This window comes from Triturus cristatus, chromosome 2_2 (assembly GCF_964204655.1).
Source record: "Triturus cristatus chromosome 2_2, aTriCri1.1, whole genome shotgun sequence".
NCBI classification, from domain to species: Eukaryota; Metazoa; Chordata; class Amphibia; order Caudata; family Salamandridae; genus Triturus; species Triturus cristatus.
The window spans coordinates 263,093,805-263,112,694 of NC_140582.1; the positions used below are offsets into that span (position 1 = coordinate 263,093,805).

Here is an 18,890-nt window from a genome sequence, read left to right on the forward strand (position 1 = left end):
GGGTGCACTCCTATCTGAATCTGACATGGTGGCAGGAGGCGCTCCGATTGCAAGGCAGTGCCTATCGTGAAGAGAAAGTGTGTGTTCAGCGTTGTTATCGTTGTCCATATCGATGTCCCATTCTTGTATTTCGTGCATGTTGTGGATCGAGGTGTAGGACGCCTTCCCTCTGCATGAGCGGCTGATTTTTATGAAATGATTATATTTCCAGCATCCTGCCCACTTCTTGCCTTTTGCAGGGCAGTCAGCAGAACAATGCATTGGACCACCACAGTATCCAAAGGGACGTGTTGGCGCGACTCCTTTCTTGTGTTTCCCCAAGGTCTGTTGCAGAGTTATGGCGTTGACAGGTTCTATGAATGTTTACTGTCTTTTGCTGGGCCACTTCCATGTGGGACGTGCTGGCTTTGGATAATTCCTTGGTCTTGCACATGGTTAGGATGTCCACTAATGACTTGCCTGACTCTTGTAGGATGCATTTGCAGAGCTTTGCTGAAGTGCAGCCTTGACCACCGATTTTCTCCCTCTCATCAGCGAACCCTCAGGTGCTGGCTAACTCCTTCAGCCTGATGTAAAACATGTCAATGGACTCCTCTGCATGCTGCCTAGCCCTGCGAAAGATAAACCTTTCATAGTCCTGTTTGGCCATTGGTTCGAAGTATGCGTTAAGTGCCGTTATGAGGGTTGCATGCATTTTTGAGGTCACTTCGGTGAGTGTTTTAGAGATTATATGTATAGAGTTTCCTCCTAAATGCACTATCATGGCTCTTTTCCTTTTATCCTCTACCTCAATGGCTTAGAGGTATAGCTCCACTCTCTACACCCTGTCTCTTCACCTGGGTGCTTGTGCAAATGGGGCTCCCATGATTATGAATGGCTCACTGGGGGGAATGTTTGCCATAGTAGGTCGAGGGACGCACTCTGCTCTGAGATGTACGTAGGCATCCGCGTGGCAGGCTTGGACTTCCCAATTTTCTCAGGGGCCACTCGCAACTGAGCAGGCCGTGGCTGCCACTTATATGGCTCCAAAGCATGAGTGGGTTACGTAGGGTTTTGGAAGGCTTCTTCTACTGTCTGGTATGAGTATGTTTGGGAGGCTACTGCTTACAGCTGGTGTGATTCTGGACGAGACCAGATTCCCTTACTTCCAATGGACAGGGAGTGCCACCACGGGTCTTGAAAGGCCTCAGCCTACCACTGGGGCGTTTCGCAGTAGATCAGGATCACTCCTCTTTCTTTGGTTCTTGGTCCGGGTGCAGGTAGTCTCCTAGACTCCGTCTGCCTGGACACAGATCACTGCATCATTGCACCTTGTTTTGCTTGCCACCTGTATGTTAAATTGAAAAATTAAACAGAAGTATGTTTGTCATTGTTTCAGAAACTATTAAGCATTATAAGAGCACAGATTGCATTTGATTTTTGTGTGTGCGTGCAGTCAATGAACATTCGCAAAACCAATTCACCAGTTATGGCGCACAGCCATAACTCATATCACCAGCCGTGTTTAACATTGCTAGATGTTTTCATGTGTATTTGGCAAATAGGTGTTTTGTGCATTGCGGGTGGCATGAAATGTGGCATTCATTATGTGCATTACCTGCCATAACTGGGGAGGTTTTGCATGTTTGAACCAGAACCATGGCTCTGTTTTTTAGGTCTCGCCTAGCAACGCAGCCCATGTGCTGCTCGCTTGCGAGATCTATTGTTGTCGGTTTTGCCTCTGAAGCGGGGTGGAAGCTCCACCCATGCTTTGCATTGGCGCGCTTTAAACATGCGTGCTTTTGATTGGAAGAGAGGCGTGTTTGTTCCCTCCCTGTCTCCTGTTTGCCGTGCCTGCCCAGACAGGAGATGTGCACTCGCACGGCATCTCTTTTGCTCGCGGCATTCACTTTCGTCGCATCTCTTGATCACCACTGCTTTATGACCTGTTTACTTTTTTCACTAAAGTGGAGCGAAAGGAATAGAAAGCCTGAATGCAATGAATACTTTACATTGCGTCAATGTTTTTGTTTTGCCTACGTGTTCTCGGTCTGTCTTAAAGTGGGCCCACAGCCACGACACTGACAGAAATGCACCAAATTACAAGTCCTGCTGTGTGGTTTGAAATCCTCATGTTTAAAATGCAATTTACAAAAACGTGCACAAATGCAGACCTCGGGATAAGGTAGATACATCATCATAAACATATTCGACTTGTATTTTCAAAACACTGCACAGGCACATTTGTTTAAGCTGTCAAAAATGAATCCCTGCCCTTCAAATATCAATACACACTAAAGGTAATCATGGTGAACCCTCGTGTGTTCTGTACGTATAGAGCTAAGGGGATTTCGGCGGCATTTCACACTATGTGAGAAAGCGACGATTTAATTGTACCCATTTATTCATCTGTCGGTTGTAAAGCCGGTTTCCTGCTGAGTGTTCCAGGTGCCTATAGACAGGTGAGTGGGCACTTGATATGTTTGTTTTGTCGGATGTCAAATGCACTTCAAGGAGATACCCCAGTCATTTATCAACCACTAGCTCCCCTAGCCAACCCCCCCAATAATCTTTCGTGCCTCCAAGAGATTAAGTCGGGTGTACGTCTCCCTGTTTGACACCCAGCTGGTGAAGTGCCCTAACCCTACTCCCAGCTAGTGAAGTGCCCTAACCCTACATATTCCATCTGACACTGCAGTCAAAGCAGAGAGGGACACAAAAGCTGTTTCGCTGTGCTGGGGACCCCAGGAGGGGGATTGTCTCCTCCCAGGCTCTGAAGGCAGAGCATGGCGAGGCATGTCTGATCAGACGTGAGCAATGACCCTCTAAGTGCTGAACCCCAGGGGACACCCCTATGAGAATGCTGGCACGGGGCACGTGTCTCTTCCACTGAAGCTCAGGAAGTGTGTGCTATAGCTTTATTTGAAGCCCCCAAACCTTACAGAGCTGAGGACATGAAGCGCACACACAGGAGAAGGAAGGAACATGTACTCCCACCTCAAACACACAATAAGCAATGCAAGGGGATTGTCTGAGAGCAACGCGGCTTCTGCAGCTCAACCCCAGGGATTCCAGCCCCTAACTTCCCCGGCTGTCTGCAGTGCAGACACTGCAGCAGCCAGGTCAGCGGACTGGCGCGACATGTGCATGTGTTATTGTTGTCCTGATGGCTGCTCTTCCTGCTTTCCCTAACCTTTATCATCCCACTCTTCTCCACCTTCTCAGCTCTCCCTCGCAGCTATGGTCCCACTCTACAGGTGTTCCTGCTCGGCATCTCCTCCTTTGTTCCTCTCTCCACAGCTCTTCCTGCTTCCACTCTACTCTCACCCGTCTCTCCACAGCTCTCCCTGCTTCCACTCTCCTCTCGCTCCTCTAGCCACAGCTCTCCCTGCTTCCACTCTCCTCTCGCCCATCTCCACAGCTCTGCCTGCTTCCACTCTTCTCTCGCCCCTCCCTCCACAGCTCTCCCTGCTTCCACTCTCCTCTCGCCCATCTCCACATCTCTGCCTGCTTCCACTCTTATCTCGCCCATCTCCACAGCGCTGCCTGCTTCCACTCTTCTCTCGCCCATCTCCACAGCTCTGCCTGCGTACACTCTCCTTTAAAAACTAACACATGAATACAAGGCATTATCATTTACAATGCCAAAAGCTAAAAGTCTTGCAAATACGAGACCTATTGCATTGCAAATGCTTGTTTACTATAGTTTTTTTCATTGAATTTCTAGGATTTGTTTTAACTTACACTTATTCCCATCCCCCGGTGCACAAGGCGCAGATCTTTTTTCTGTTCTTGGTCCGTCTCTATGGAATGCCCTCCCTCTAGAAATCGCGAACATGTGCCTCTCTTTTTGAGTTTTGGAGACCGCTGAAGACAAGGCTTTTTTAAGACTCATGTTGTTTCTTTCTTTTCTGCAGCACTGGGAAACACTATTTAATTAGCCATGTGCTTTAAAAATTAATGTGGGAAATGGGGGTTGAGTACAGGACTGGCTATTGCAAGACTGTTCACTCCCACCACGAGCCTCCAACCTCGCTGTGCACAGCTTTCTGGCTATGCAGGAAAAGATGGGCAAAGAGCCAACCCACATGGCTGGACGATCCCTAATACAACAGGCCTTCCGCTATGCGCATGACCTTGCCTTCAGCCAACTTCTATGTCCAACCCACTATGGTCAACCAAATTACTATGCTTCCGCCACAAGCCAGATACCTGGTTTCATATGTCCAGGCCTCGACAAATTCAATTTGCATCAGGTCGAGCACGTTTGACAGAGGTCTTATGATGCTCTATCAAGACAGCTCTGCAAGTCTTCATTACAACTTCTGAAAGAAACTCAGAAGGAGTTCTATGTCTTCAGGATTGCCTTTACATACCACTTTCAATAATGGTTTTAAAACCATTAAATATATTTCTGGTCCATCTGCTCTTTAGCTGTCTATACCACCCACAAACGAGTTTTGTGATGCCTTAAATGTTTTACTTTTTTACAAAATTAAACTTAGATGCTAAATTGCAATTTTCCTTTTTTGCTTCTATGCCCATCCCTTCTACTGCTTGCTTGCTCTCTTTCTCCACTCTTTCTCCTGAGCTTTATTCAATCTCAAATCTGATTCACCCTTTGGCCAGTACCTGATCGCTAACTTAAGGCAAATCCATCCCTCTACTCTTGAGACATCTCATGAACTCTTACTTTGCATCACAATTAGTACTTAGCCAATTTACGATTGCCTCGGTCACTCCAGTCTTGAACAAGCATTGACTATCCAAAAGGTCTTTTTTTAAAGGAATGTTGTATGGTAGTGTGAAGCCTTGGAAGTAAATAGCATGGGAATAGATATGTATTCACATAGAAGCAAAGAATTGTAAAATAATATTGGTACAGGGTAAAAGGTCAGGTGACAGTTGCACTTTCAAGCCAGACCTAAAAATCCATGTAGGTTAAGTATTGCCCTCCTCCTATCTGTTCTGCTGCCAGAGAAGAACACCATAAATTATTTAGTTATCTAAGACACTTTAATAGCATTACAATGTTATGTGTGTGCCCCTGAATGTTCAAGGTCAGGCAGCTGAATATATGAACAAAATGATCACAGCTGTGCGAAGGGCAAGCACTTTTTTGTAGAAGCACACAACAGCTGTCCAATCAAAACATATACTCCTGTCTCCCAACATGTGGGTGGAGCCAAAGGCCCGCTCTAGTAATGCTCACATAATTGTCTGGCAACAGCTGTGATGTCAAGCCAGACCATAAAAACGACCCTGCTGCCATGAACAATTATAGATTTATCTCTTGCCTCCCTGCAGCTAAGATACATGAAGGCCCCATTGCCAAACAGCTTTATTCTGTTCTTGAATCCTCTAAAACTTTGGACTCGGTCCATGTAGACTTTCACACAGGAGACTATGCATAGTTGTTGACCCTGTTGGCCCTGGACAATCTCAGGAAGAGTTTTTTCAGTCGAGTCCTCCATTCTCTCTAAGCAGCTGCTGTAAAGTCTGCTCAGTTTCCTCCTTGAAACCCTGTTTTTTCACTGGAACATTTTAATCTTACCTGCAGTTAGCTTTTCACATTCTAGAGTCAGGAAATCCTATAGATGTATAAGCGCTCAAGAAATGCTCATTCATTTTTATGTTTTAAATTTTTATTATTAAGATACAGATCTACAATGAGGTCCACTAAATGGCAAGTGCATAATCTATATATAAATTCAAAAACACTTTAAAAAGTAAAGATTTTTAAAACAAATTTTTTCATTCACTGGATTAAATAACAATTGAAATTCATCTTTTAATGAGCGAATCCCATAATTAAAAAACAAAGATTTCAGAAAACAACATTTATTAGCATGCAGCGCAGGGCAAGCAGGAGGAACATGCTCGAGGGTCTGTCAAGGGTCCCCAGAAGGATCACATAGTCTATTCTCTCCGATGCAATCCCTCCCCAAACCCCTACAACTGATTTTAATGCCAAAATGTTCCTACAGAACAGTAAAAAGCATTGTAGAACACCATGTTCCAAATTCTACTTTAGATAGGGTTGGGGCAATGCCTCCAAATAAGTGAAAGCTATAATCTCCATCTTCCACTTTCCCCTACACAGCAACATATTCCTTGAACTGAACCTAATACTATGTTTCAGATAGTTTTTAAGAACATAGACATTGCCATTAGATTAGCTCTACTCAATCTAAAGTGAAAAAGTGCTTGATTAAAATTCTTGTGCAACATTGATTCCCTTCTACTTTGAATCTAAGCAAAGTAGGCCTCTAAAAGATTGCTCCTTACTCATCAAGCGAATAGCTTTGATGGGAGCAAATGTATTTATATTGAAAATTTTACAAAAATATTTCCCCTCTTGCCTATTAACACGGTTGTATATGTGTTTCTTGAGGAATTATTTACCGCCCCACAGAAGAGCAGTACATGTGACGGATGCATACAGAGTGCTGATATATGACAATTTGAGTAGACAGGCACTCCAAAAGTAAGACCACCACTCATTATTAGTTTAACAGCCCAACTTAGAACTGCTAATATTAGCTACTGCTTGAATCATAGTCTTGATGAGAAGTGCCGACCCTGCCCTTTACAAGTATAGATGCCATGGGAAGTGGCCTTTACAACGTATCTTCAAGCACGCGCTTTGTTTCACCACAAGCTAAACAACGCTTGCCTTAACCACACATATGCCTGAGCCACGCATGTGCGTGGTTAAGGCAGTCGACGTTCTAGCTAACTAAGCGGGCGGGGAGAGGAACCGGAAGGGATGACCTGCACGAAGGACAGGGACTCAGCGAGGTAAGTTGGGCTTGGGTCCGGGGGTAGGTTTTAAGGGAAGGGGCTGGGTTTAGGGCTCAGGGCGGGGGTGCCTAGGGGGTAGGTTTTAAGGGAGAAGGTTGGTTTAATGGCTCAGGGCAGGGGGCTAGGTTCAGGGTAGGTTTTAAGGTAGGGGAAAGAGATTTAGGGCTCAGGGCAGGGGGGAAGGGGCAGTTTGTAGGATTATGGGCAGGGGTAGGTTTTAAGGTAAGGGGCAGAGTTTTAGGGCTCAGCGCAGGGGGACAGTTTTCATGGCAGGGGGGAGGGTTTTTGGGCTCAGGGCACAAGGAGTCGGTTAATTTAAGGTTTTAGGGGGGTATTGATTTTAGTGCTCAGGGAGGGGTCGGGTTATGGGGCAGGGGCTGGGGAGTGAACTCTATCACATATCCCTTTACAAAACATGCCTTTACCATGAAATTGCATGGTAAAGGTACGCGTGGTAAAGAAATGCGTTGTTTAGATCCATTTGTTGTTGGGGCTGCGTGATAGAGGCACACGTGGTTCAGATATGCGTGCCTTTGTCATACAACCAGATGCCATACTGAGTAATGTAAGTTATGTGATATTTAATGGATGGAGTCCAGTTGATATGTGGTACTACAGCTATATTGGTGTCATAATGGGATACTGAAGTTCATTCTATGATTCAAGCTATAGGCTACCTTTCATGCTAACATATTAGCCTCAAACCTTGATAGATCTGACTTTTGCCCCTTCCTTCTACAAAGTTAGGCAAACAGTGCTATTTTCCATTTTCAGCAATGATTGTAATCTATCAAACTGCCATCATGATGTGGTCCCTTCATTAGTAATAACATACTTGCATCTTCATCTCTCAAACAGCTGAGAGACTGTATGCCCCCACTGGAAATCCCACGGAGAACAAGCATTGGCAAAACCAAAGGCTTCGCTTCTGCATGATCTATTGGCTTTGCCATTGGTTTTTGCCGTGTTGTGCAGCTGGCGGCTGCTGTGCAGCGTGCCTACGTGGAAAAAAAAAGGTGCTATGACATAGCCAGGACTGACTGCCTCAGAGTGCCTTTATTGTACTTTTAGTCAAGCTGCACAGCAGCCGCAGTACTGTAGAACATGGCTCAACAACCAATGACAGGCTAATAGCTCTTGCATAGGCAAAACCTATTGTCTTTGTTAACACTTGTTATTTTTCACACTGCCAGCTAAGATTTGATTCATATGCACACACAGGACAAAATGTGTTCCACTTTCTAGGACCAGCTATTACACATTAGACTAACGAGTGTTCTGTGAGAATTTGCACAGTACACATATGCATGTCTTTGTTAAGCAGATCACTTTATCTAAATCTAACGGGATTGTGGATATATCTCCACATTTCTTGTCTGGTGATGAATGCCCATGAACTATAGGTATACAATAAACATCGTAAAAGGACTGATAAACCATTGAGTAACATAAGCAATAGATCAAAGCATGCATACGGTTTTCGATTTCTGTTTTACACATTCTTTTAAATTGATATCCTGAGAAAAGCAGCTTACTAGGAAAATTTACTTTTTGAAATTCTGGATAGCAAAACATCCCGGGAGGGGAGCAGGTGAAAGCAACAGCATGGAGCGGTGCCATAGGGAACTGGCTGAAAAAACGTCTAGGAGAGAGCATAGAGCTGACAACATGGACAGAAACCGAAAAGAGAGAGAATGGCAAAGCAGAAATGAACAAGCATGGAAAGGGAGTAGATGAGTGCTGCAGGTAGAAGAAAAAGTAGCCTGGACCAGAAAGTGCGGGCAGCGGAAGAACACTTACAATAAAGGAAGCAGTACATGGGACATGCTCCAGGGGAGAGAGAAACGTGAAGAGGAAGTGAAGCCAGCACGTACTGACCAAAGAAGAACCAGCAAATATGAGTGAGGATGAAGCTAACCAATGAAAGCAAGGAGCAGACTCTAAGCCCCTTTGAGCTAACAAAAGTCTTGCAGGTGACAGTGCATGCCCTGTCTCAGGCAAGACCTATAAACCTCTGTCCAGTCTTAAAACACCACTTCTCTCCTAGAAATTGTTGTCTAGCACTGAAAACTGACAGGAATCGAACAGTTAGAAGATTGTGTTCCCCTAGCTTGAAATAACTGACTATCAGGGATCAAACAGCCAGTCAGATATGCTTAATTAAATGGAAATCCATTTTAGGAAGTGCAAATTATCGCAGCTCATCTAGGTGCCAGTGAGATGGCCTTCCTTTATTAGAAATTTCAGAAAGGTAGCTCAAGCAGCAACAGGATGCACCTTGTCCAATTCTCTATCAAGAACAGGGCATTGGCAAAACCGTATTTGCCTTAGGTTGTGGAGTAAGGGTTGGCTAGCACGTACAATTGTGTGTATATTACAAATGTTCACTTGCACTGGTCACTTTTTTCTGAACCTCAATGTATTCAACTTATTTACAATCTTTTTTTGGCATTATATCATAGCAACCCACAATATGGCTCATTAATCGTGGGCTAGGGTTTTGCAAGGTTGGGAACCATGATTCCATGCATGCCCATTGTCCACAATATGTCATAAATTATCACCACAATGCAGGGCTCACCATCACTAAAGATGGGAGTTGCATGCATACCTGTAATATGTCAAAAATTACCAACTTTATCAAATGGAGTCCCCTACTATTGAAAGAGTTACTACATTAAGGCAAGAGTGAACATAATTTGGGGGCGTGGCTAGCAGCCATCCAAAATGGCCGCACCCTAAGTGGGCTCCAGCAAGCTCCTGTCGAAAACCCTAAAGTATCCGTATCAATCATCCGCTTACCACAGTGTAAAGTATGGTCGGGAGGTCCCAATAAGGCCAATATCGTCTGGAAAGAGTTTGAAGACCCGGCGATGAATCGTGTCGCTGAAACAGCCTGAAACGGCTAAGATGCTGAAAGATGCTGCTCTCGTCTAGTAAAATGGCTGTGTCACCCCCGATATCGAGCAAGAGCGAAGAGGACTGGTGAAGCCCCGGACCCGTGGTTCAGGAGGTAAAAGAGATGCCAAACCTGCTGCAGAGCCTGTGGGCGATAGCAAAGGTACGAAGTGGTCCTGCCCCTAGATCGGGTGAAGTCGCTGTGATAAGATCTGGCCTGGCAGTGATCGACCAAGAGGCCGCGGCAGAGAAGAGGTGACTGCATATGCCATTTGGTCCTAAACAGCGATCCAACACACTACAGCAGCTATTGGAAGCTGCGGAGGGGCAGAGAGCCCAGCGATGAGGCGCTGCCTCCGCGACGTGGGCAGGACATCCGGTGACACAGCAGAGGTAAAGAGCAGACCTTAACTTAGGTCTTGTACGATGATGCTGCAATTGGCACAGAAAGGGAGGCACGAAGCGTAAGGCATTTGTACACATTGAACAGCACATGAAGGGTCCATTATCCAGGATTTTTAATCCAGTCCATCAGCTAAAGTACTGATCTGAAGGGAGTGACAGACCACGGCACGTAAATCCAATAAACCCCTGGCTGGGTTGCAGAGGCACGGCAAAGTGTGGGGTAAATCAATTCAACCTACAACAAGATGTCGAGCCACAAGGGATCCAAACCAACAACCAAACTAAACTTGACAAATTTACACACCTTAAGATGGATACCCTGTTGGAGGGGGGCGATGATGGGCAATAAAAGCAAGTGACTGAGGGAGGAATGCTTACTTTACAAGACATAATGGCAGCAATCCAAGGACTGTGCTCAGCACTGGAAAGTGAAATAGACACGGTCACGGCAGAGGTAACGTTAATGCATGCACAGCTTCACAATCTGGGGGACCGAGTGCGAGCTACCGAAGACTCCATTGCCAAGCTCCAGTCAACTACTAAATCGCTTGAGACAACTGTTAAAATCTCCAACTGACAACGGCAACCCTGGAGGAGAAGCTAGAAGACTATGAAGGGCGTGCATGTAGAAACAATGTCCGCATTTTAGGGGTACCGGAGCGGGCTGAGGGGCCATCCACAGACTTATTTGTCGAAGATCTTATTATAAAACATTTGCAGCCTTGCACTCTCTCTAACTACGTTTCGGTGGAACGTGCCCAATGAGTACAAGGAGGCCAGCCACGGCCGGCTGTGCCCCCCCACCCCATTCTGATGAGGATCTTCAACTTCAGGGATAGAGATGTAATATTGCAGACCGCCCCCACAGCCACTCCACAAAAATACGACAATTCCACAATAACCTTCTTTCCGGACTTTACAGCTCAGGCTCAGAGGAAACGTTGCTCCTTTCTGGAAATCCAAAAAGCTCTCCTTGAAAGGGACCTTAAATATGCAATGTTGTTTCCAGCTCTGCTCTGGGTAGCAGCGTAGGGGAAATTGTGGTTTGTCAACTACCCTTAGGGGGCCTGGGAGTGGCTGGAAGGTTGGAGGACATCTGGGAAAGGACGATCCAATCCCCACCAACAGAAAAGCGAGGAGTGGCGACAACCAGGACATCAACAGAACGTTTGCCTGCGGACGGTGAGAGATCCAATGTCATTCAGCCGCCGTAGGAGACACAGCTGCAATGGAGAAAATATGCTATATTATGAGGTCAAAACTTGATACAAGGAGCAAATAGACAATCCCAGACGGAAGAAGGACACTTGGGAACTGCAGACTGTAGTGGCTCTACTGGGGCTGCTATTATTAAAAGACAACATTTCCCTTTTTGAAGTACTTCGAGCCCCCGAACTGTTCAGTGTTAATTTGGGGACAATGTGCTGAGAGGGTCAAAGAACCTGTTGGACCTCAACGGCATAGCTGCAAACTGGTAAATCTACTGCATGGTTTGGGGATAGGGTTGTGGCAGGTGGGCGGAAGGCGGAGACACTCTACCCAACAGTAAGGTATGGGGGACGGGATACACAGGCACTCTGCAGAGTTAGGAGGGGGGTGGTCAGTTTTAAGTCCACAATGCAGGTGAGAAGGGAGGGGGCTGGGGGGAACTCGTTTTACCAGTTGGAGTTTATAGGCACACAAATCGTTTGTTGAAGCATTACTACAAGGTACATGTCTCAAACACTTGAAGGTTGCAGAACAGGGTGTCATCTGAAAGGACTTAAAGGTAAAGGTAAAATGGCCTCCCTCCTGGATGCCCTTGAATACACCTCAGAGGGGATTGGGCAGATACATGGTACCATGAGCAGGGATAAACCCTCCTGTAATTTCAAAATCCTTTCATGGAATGTCAACGGCCTTGGGGACACAATTAGAAGAGGGTTGGTATTGCAGTACCTGAAACGTCAGGCGCCTGACATAATATTACTACCGGAAACACACATACAGGGAATTTCTTACTGTGCGCTCAATAGGTGAGTCTATATATTAGCGGCCTATGCAGGCTACACCAGGAGGTCAAGAGGGGTTGGCATCCTACTGCACAGGTCCATTCCATTCACGATACGAAAATTGACACACGACTCACAGGGGCGTTTTGTAACACTAACAGGGCACTGGAAGGGCCGGCCTTTAAAAATTGTATCCCTCTATATTCCCCCAAGACTACATACCCCCACACTCACTCACCTAGGTTCACGCATTATCAGCCTGCCACGGGGGAGTTACTTATCGGAGGTGATTGCAACGTGGCCATGTGTGGAGATATGGACCTCTGGCCAGCCAGACAGTATGATACTTCAGGAAAGTCATTAGTAGAGTTTTTGTCGGCAATGGGCCTTGTTGATATATGGCGGGGGCGCAATCCATCAGCCTGCCAGTATACCTTCCACTCCGGGGCTAATGGAAGTTTATCCTGCATAGACTATATATTCGGAGTGGCGGAACAGCTCCCACTGTTCGGAGAGATAGTTCACCTCCCAAGAGGTATCTCTGACCATTTTCCACCTAGTGCAGAATATGGTAGTGCACCTATATTCAATGGCAATCGGATGTTGATTAACCCTTGGTACTGACAAGTACCATCTATTAGAGATGGCTGAACAAAAGCAATGAAAAATTACTTCAAAGAGAATAGGAAGTCAGTGGAGTCAGTCCAAACATTGTGGGAAGCCTATAAGACAGTAATCAGGGGCCAAGGAATCTCCTTAATATCCGGCCACAAAAAAGAGAGACAGAACAGTTGATAGCGATAGAAGAGGACATTCAGAAGCTAGAATCGGAGTTGCTACATTTAGACACCCCCGATGTACAACACAGACTACAAATTAAACAGAAAGAATATAGAGATATTTCCGAAGAGGCAGCTAGAGCACAGAACTGTGCTACTCAGCATTGAATTTTAGAGGTGACAGATAGAGCGGGCAAATTGCTGGCATGGCTAGATAGGAAGGAAAAAGCTTCCAGTACACCACTGAGAAATAAGCAAGGAATAGCAGATACCTTTATGACATATTATGAGCAATTATACGCACAATCAAGACTGATCTCCCAAGCCGATGCCTAAGAGCTATTGACTACCCTGGGTCTGCCATCCCTCCAGGCAGCAGATAGGGAGAGTCTAGAATTAGACCTGACTGAGAGTGAAATAGTGCATGCAATCTGGGCTTTGAAGGCCGGTAAAGCACTGGGCCCAAACAGCCTACTGATTGAATTATATAAACTAAACACATCTACAACTGCCCCATATCTATTGCAAATGTACCAGGAAAGCATAAAAATGGCAATGTTGCCCGAAGATCAACGACTGCTTAATATTTTATACACAAAATTGGTAATCCACCCGAAAGCTGTGCGTCATACAGGCCAATATCTATGCTGAATGTAGAAATAAGAATCTTAGCAAAAATCCTGGCAATGCGCTTGGCTCAATTGCTACATAGGTTAGTCCATCCGGACCAATCAGGATTCATGCCAAGAAGAAATACCGCACTCAACCTCCGACGTCTTCACGGAGTGTTGGGAAGAGCTAACACCATCAGGGAAGAGGCAATTGTAATGTCTCTAGGCGCTAAAATGGCATCTGACTAGAGAGATTTGGGAAAAACTTTCTAGCTTGGATGGGACTTCTATACTCGGATTCCCTAGCACAAGTCACAGTCAATGGATGTAGATCCAAAGATTTCACATTACAAAGGGGGACAAGGCAGGGATGTCCTCTCTCCCCATTGATATTTGCTCTAGTCTTGGAACCACTGGTGGTGTGGATAAGGGGCAACCCGCTTGTCAAGGGACTTAAATGGACAGAGGACTAGGAGGATAGAATCTTCCTTTATGCTGATGATATTCTCCTCTACTTGGCGAACCCCTACTCCTCTCTACATTGGGTGCTGTATATTTTCACTATATGTCAGAAGCACTTAGGGTACACCATAAACTGGGATCACGCCCTAAGCTTCCCAGAGCCTGTACGGTGCAAATAACTACGGAGGGATTTCAATACTTAGGAATTTATGTTACCAAGGACCAGGCGGTCTTCTACAATCATAATCCAGACCCTCCTTTGCGTCGATTACGGAAGGACGTGCAGCACTGGAGGACTATGCCCCTGTCGCTATTGGGTAAAGCTCCCTTATATAAAATGATGGCGCTCCCCCATTTCCTCTATATTTTACAAAACACTCCATATTTGGTTCCCCTGAGGTACTTTCATGATGTAGAGGCGGAGGTATGGACACTTCTTTGGGACGGTGGAATTCTGCGAATAGCACTAAATAAGCTGACCAAGGGCTGGTACGATGGAGGGATTGCCCTACTGGCGCTCCAATGCTACTATTGGGCAGCACAACTAGCAATGGCAAGCCATTGGGTACATCTAGAACAGACCAAACCAGCGTACGGTATGGATAGACACAACATGAGGTCAGGAGATTAGCTCCGGGCCTTTGATGGCGGGAGACATAAGTCAACAATATACACCCCAACATCGACAACGATTAAAATGTGGCACATAGCGTTAGCGACATTAAGATTGAGGGATGGGATTACTCTGGTCACCCCGTAATAGGACTCAGTACGTCTGGGACTTCTGGTACACCAACCTGGCTTCGACAAATGGGACCGCATTGGGCTCTCCAGGGTGGGAGACTTATGGGCTGGACTGAAGATTAGGATTTTGCAGACCTCCAGAGGGACTGTGAGTTATCCTCAACAGAAACCTTCTGTTACCTCTAGATACGACACACACTACTACAAGCCATCCCAATTGGAACAGATTTCCCAGATTCCTCCCCTTTGGAGGATAGGCTCTTGGATGATTACTTGAAAGACAAGGCAACATCACTGACATACTGGAAATTATTGAATAACTCTCCTGATACTTTGGAGAAAGTCTGTGCTAAATGGGTGGAGGATCTGGGAACCCTCACTGACGAGGAGTGGCAGGAGGCGTTTGCATCCCCCCGAGAGGTAGCCATATTATACTAGCAGGACACTAGTTAAAATGGGTAAAATAGAATCACCGCAATGTCCCAAGAACTGTGGCCAGATAGGTACGTTCTTACACCTATGGTGGGACTGTCCAAACATACTTGAATATTGGAAAAAGATAACTACGTGCATGCTTACACTATGTGGAAGGGAGGTGGAGATGTCGCCCCAGTGGTGTTTATTAAACATTTGGGAGGAAATATACCTTACGGCAAGAGAACCTGGGTCACACTAGGTTTTATTGTGGCTGAACGCAATATTGCAAGGAAGTGGAGGGCGGATTCTTGGCCTCTGCTTAGAGATTGGAAAACTGACATGGACTGATGTATGCAAACTGAAAGGGTGGTTTATGAAGGTAGGGGCTGCATTAAAAAAATGGACAAAAATCTGGGGGGAGATGGAATACAAGTAGAGGAATAAACTGTGTAATTTAATGAGAGGGAAGGGAGGCGAACAATCTGATGTACTGACAATAAGGGTGACAGTCCTGTTGTATAAAAGGCATGCAACTTATGAACATGTGCCGATTGAGTACTTTGATATTGTTTTCTGTATTTGGCCTGAAATGCAATAAAAGACCAAAAAAAAGAGTGAACATAATTCTTGGTCTGCGTATCAATGTGCAATAGATGCACAAAAATATTGCAAGAATTTCCACCATACCTTTCAGGATCGCAGCAGTGCCATGGGGGGTTACCATTGACCAAGGCAACATCACTGACATACTGGAAATTATTGAATAACTCTCCTGATACTTTAGAGAAAGTCTGTGCTAAATGGGTGGAGGATCTGGGAACCCTCACTGACGAGGAGTGGCAGGAGGCGTTTGCATCCCCCCGAGAGGTAGCCATATTATACTAGCACGACACTAGTTAAAATGGGTAAAATAGAATCACCGCAATGTCCCAAGAACTGTGGCCAGATAGGTACGTTCTTACACCTATGGTGGGACTGTCCAAACATACTTGAATATTGGAAAAAGATAACTACGTGCATGCTTACACTATGTGGAAGGGAGGTGGAGATGTCGCCCCAGTGGTGTTTATTAAACATTTGGGAGGAAATATACCTTCCGGCAAGAGATCTGGGTCACACTAGGTTTATTGTGGCTGAACGCAATATTGCAAGGAAGTGGAGGGCGGATTCTTGGCCTCTGCTTAGAGATTGGAAAACTGACATGGACTGGTGTATGCAAACTGAAAGGGTGGTTTATGAAGGTAGGGGCTGCATTAAAAAAATGGACAAAAATCTGGGGGGAGATGGAATACAAGTAGAGGAATAAACTGTGTAATTTAATGAGAGGGAAGGGAGGCGACCAATCTGATGTACTGACAATAAGGGTGACTGTCCTGTTGTATAAAAGGCATGCAACTTATGAACATTTGCCGATTGAGTACTTTGATATTGTTTTCTGTATTTGGCCTGAAATGCAATAAAAGACCAAAAAAAAGAGTGAACATAATTCTTGGTCTGCGTATCAATGTGCAATAGATGCACAAAAATATTGCAAGAATTTCTACCATACCTTTCAGGATCGCAGTAGTGCCATGGGGGGTTACCATTGACCAATGGAGGTGCATAATAGTTCAGGAATTGCCTTCAGCATACCAGGGCAAGCATGTTATGGATGGTGGGCAACATTCAATGGATTACCACAGTTTGCCAAGAAATACCACCATTATTGAACAGACAGAGTTTTACTACAAGATAACAAGTGGCATCATCTAGTGGATGTACACAAGTTGGTAAAGATTACCACCATTGTGTGAGGGCCAGCATATTCCCAGGGTGGGTAAAACTCATGTACACTCCTCAGCCATGCACACCCACACTCAAAGACACTCACACATACAACCAAGCCCGCCTGGACACAGTCAGCCTCACATACACAGCAATAATACTTTTTTTTGCATTTTTACCTTACAGCAGTGCTCCGGGCTCCCCCTTCTCTCCCCCTCACATAGCCAGCTTCTGCCTGTTGCTCTCTCATAGGTGCTATTGGGAATGGTTGCACCAGAGTACTTGCTGGTGGGGATGTAGAGGTACCCAAGAGGCAGTGGATTGGCATGCCTCAACAAGCCTATTAAGGGGCGAGGGGATTTGCAGGGGAGGGGCATCAAATAAGGCAAGTGTGAGGGCATGGCAGTGGAAGGGAGATACGGGAATAAAGGAGGTGAATTGATAGGCTGGGCAAATCTGCGGCATGGGGTCTGGGCCCCTTGAGTGGGCTGGTTCATTGGAGTTGCTGGCATATAAGCACCAGCTGACCAACATAGCCTTAGAGGCCATTGCTGGAACAGGCCATTCCTTGCTGTGTGAACTGATGGACGTTTTTCCACTTACATACCATTGGCGCACTTAGCTTTGTTTAAGAAGATTCACATAGCGCTTTGCCATAGTACAGCGCTACGGAGCGCGACTGAGGAGAAACCTGAAAAGGGAACGAGAGGAAAAGTAAGATAGGAAAATAGTGGCAAAGGGAGAAAGCAGATATGGAAAAGAGCCTGCTAGAGACATATAAGGAGTAGAGGTGGGCGACCTTGAAGTCTGGCTCTAGCTCACCTCGATGTCCAGTTGGAACCTTGAGCCCACAACGAGCCGAGCTTTCATGTGGCTTTTCACTGCCAGCCTCGTTCTACCCTGGATGTGGCATTACTGCCGGAGCTGGCGACTTTGGAACTGGGAAAGCAGGTTCGAGTCTTGGCGGAGGCTCAACATCATGTCATTTCGTGTAAATTACTTAAGCCTACAGTGTTAAAAAAATTAATCTGACCTTGTGATATATAGGTGGTTCTCATGTAAACCACTCCAATTTTGAATAAGCACTTCTCAGTGCAGTGCCATAAAAAGTGATAATGTGACCTATTGATGTCAAAGCCTCCATATTACAGAACAACACTTTTTTTGACTTTTGATGAGACTTTATCATATTTAACGAGATGTTTGTTGTATGATTTACATTTCAAGCGTTTTCAGGGCTCGGCTCGAAACGGGATCTTAGAGTCAAGCCAGACCTTAGGTTGGCTGCTCTGGCTCTCTCTGTTAATGAGTTAATGAGTTGGCTCGCCCTACTCTAATAAAGGGAGCAATGTAGTGGGTGGATAAAGAGGCATGAGGTGGAGTCAAGACTGCACAGACATGGCATTCAGCAACCATGGCATTCAGCGGCATTAAGGTCAGGGTTCTAAGAAAACTGTTTATATAAAGGAAGCATTGGCCAATCCGGAAGCACAAGACAAAGTGCACTCTATCAAGAGTTTGTCTACAAGGCAAGATCCCTCAAGAGCTTCGGATGGAATATTAGGTTTACGAGCACTGGGGTTTTCATTGCCTGCTGGTGGATAGGTTTAAATGATCCCTGCTGATATCTTAAGGTACAAAATAAAATCTTGTAAATTTGTGCAGCATTCTAGTGGGGGTGGGCATGTAATGTAATTAGGGATGCAAGATATTCTCATCGAATGGCACACACCGTGTATATTATAGAGCTGATGAATCTCTGCAGTCCTTATGCTGCACAGCCAAGCAGGCTGGAGGTAATGGCTCTGTGTTTTTCTGAGTATATTGAGGGCGTATTTGTGAACATGATACTTTTTTATTCCAGCTAAGCAGATGAAAACAGGAAGCAGCTTAAGTGCTTGGTGTTTGCCATGTGAAAATTATGACTAAAAGAATAGGCTTATTTATTTGCTGGCTGTAGGAAATCATCCTTTTCTGCGTGGTCACACTGGTGTTTTTCGTCTTTCATCTTGATCTGCGTTAAATTCCACCTATGT

At 45.5% G+C, this 18,890-nt stretch overlaps 1 protein-coding gene across 1 annotated transcript in view; it reads right to left on the reverse strand.

Moving 5' to 3' along the window:
* Positions 1-18,890, reverse strand: part of LOC146862125 (thioredoxin-like) — a 384,836-nt gene that overhangs the window by 18,003 nt on the left and 347,943 nt on the right. The window lies entirely within an intron of this gene.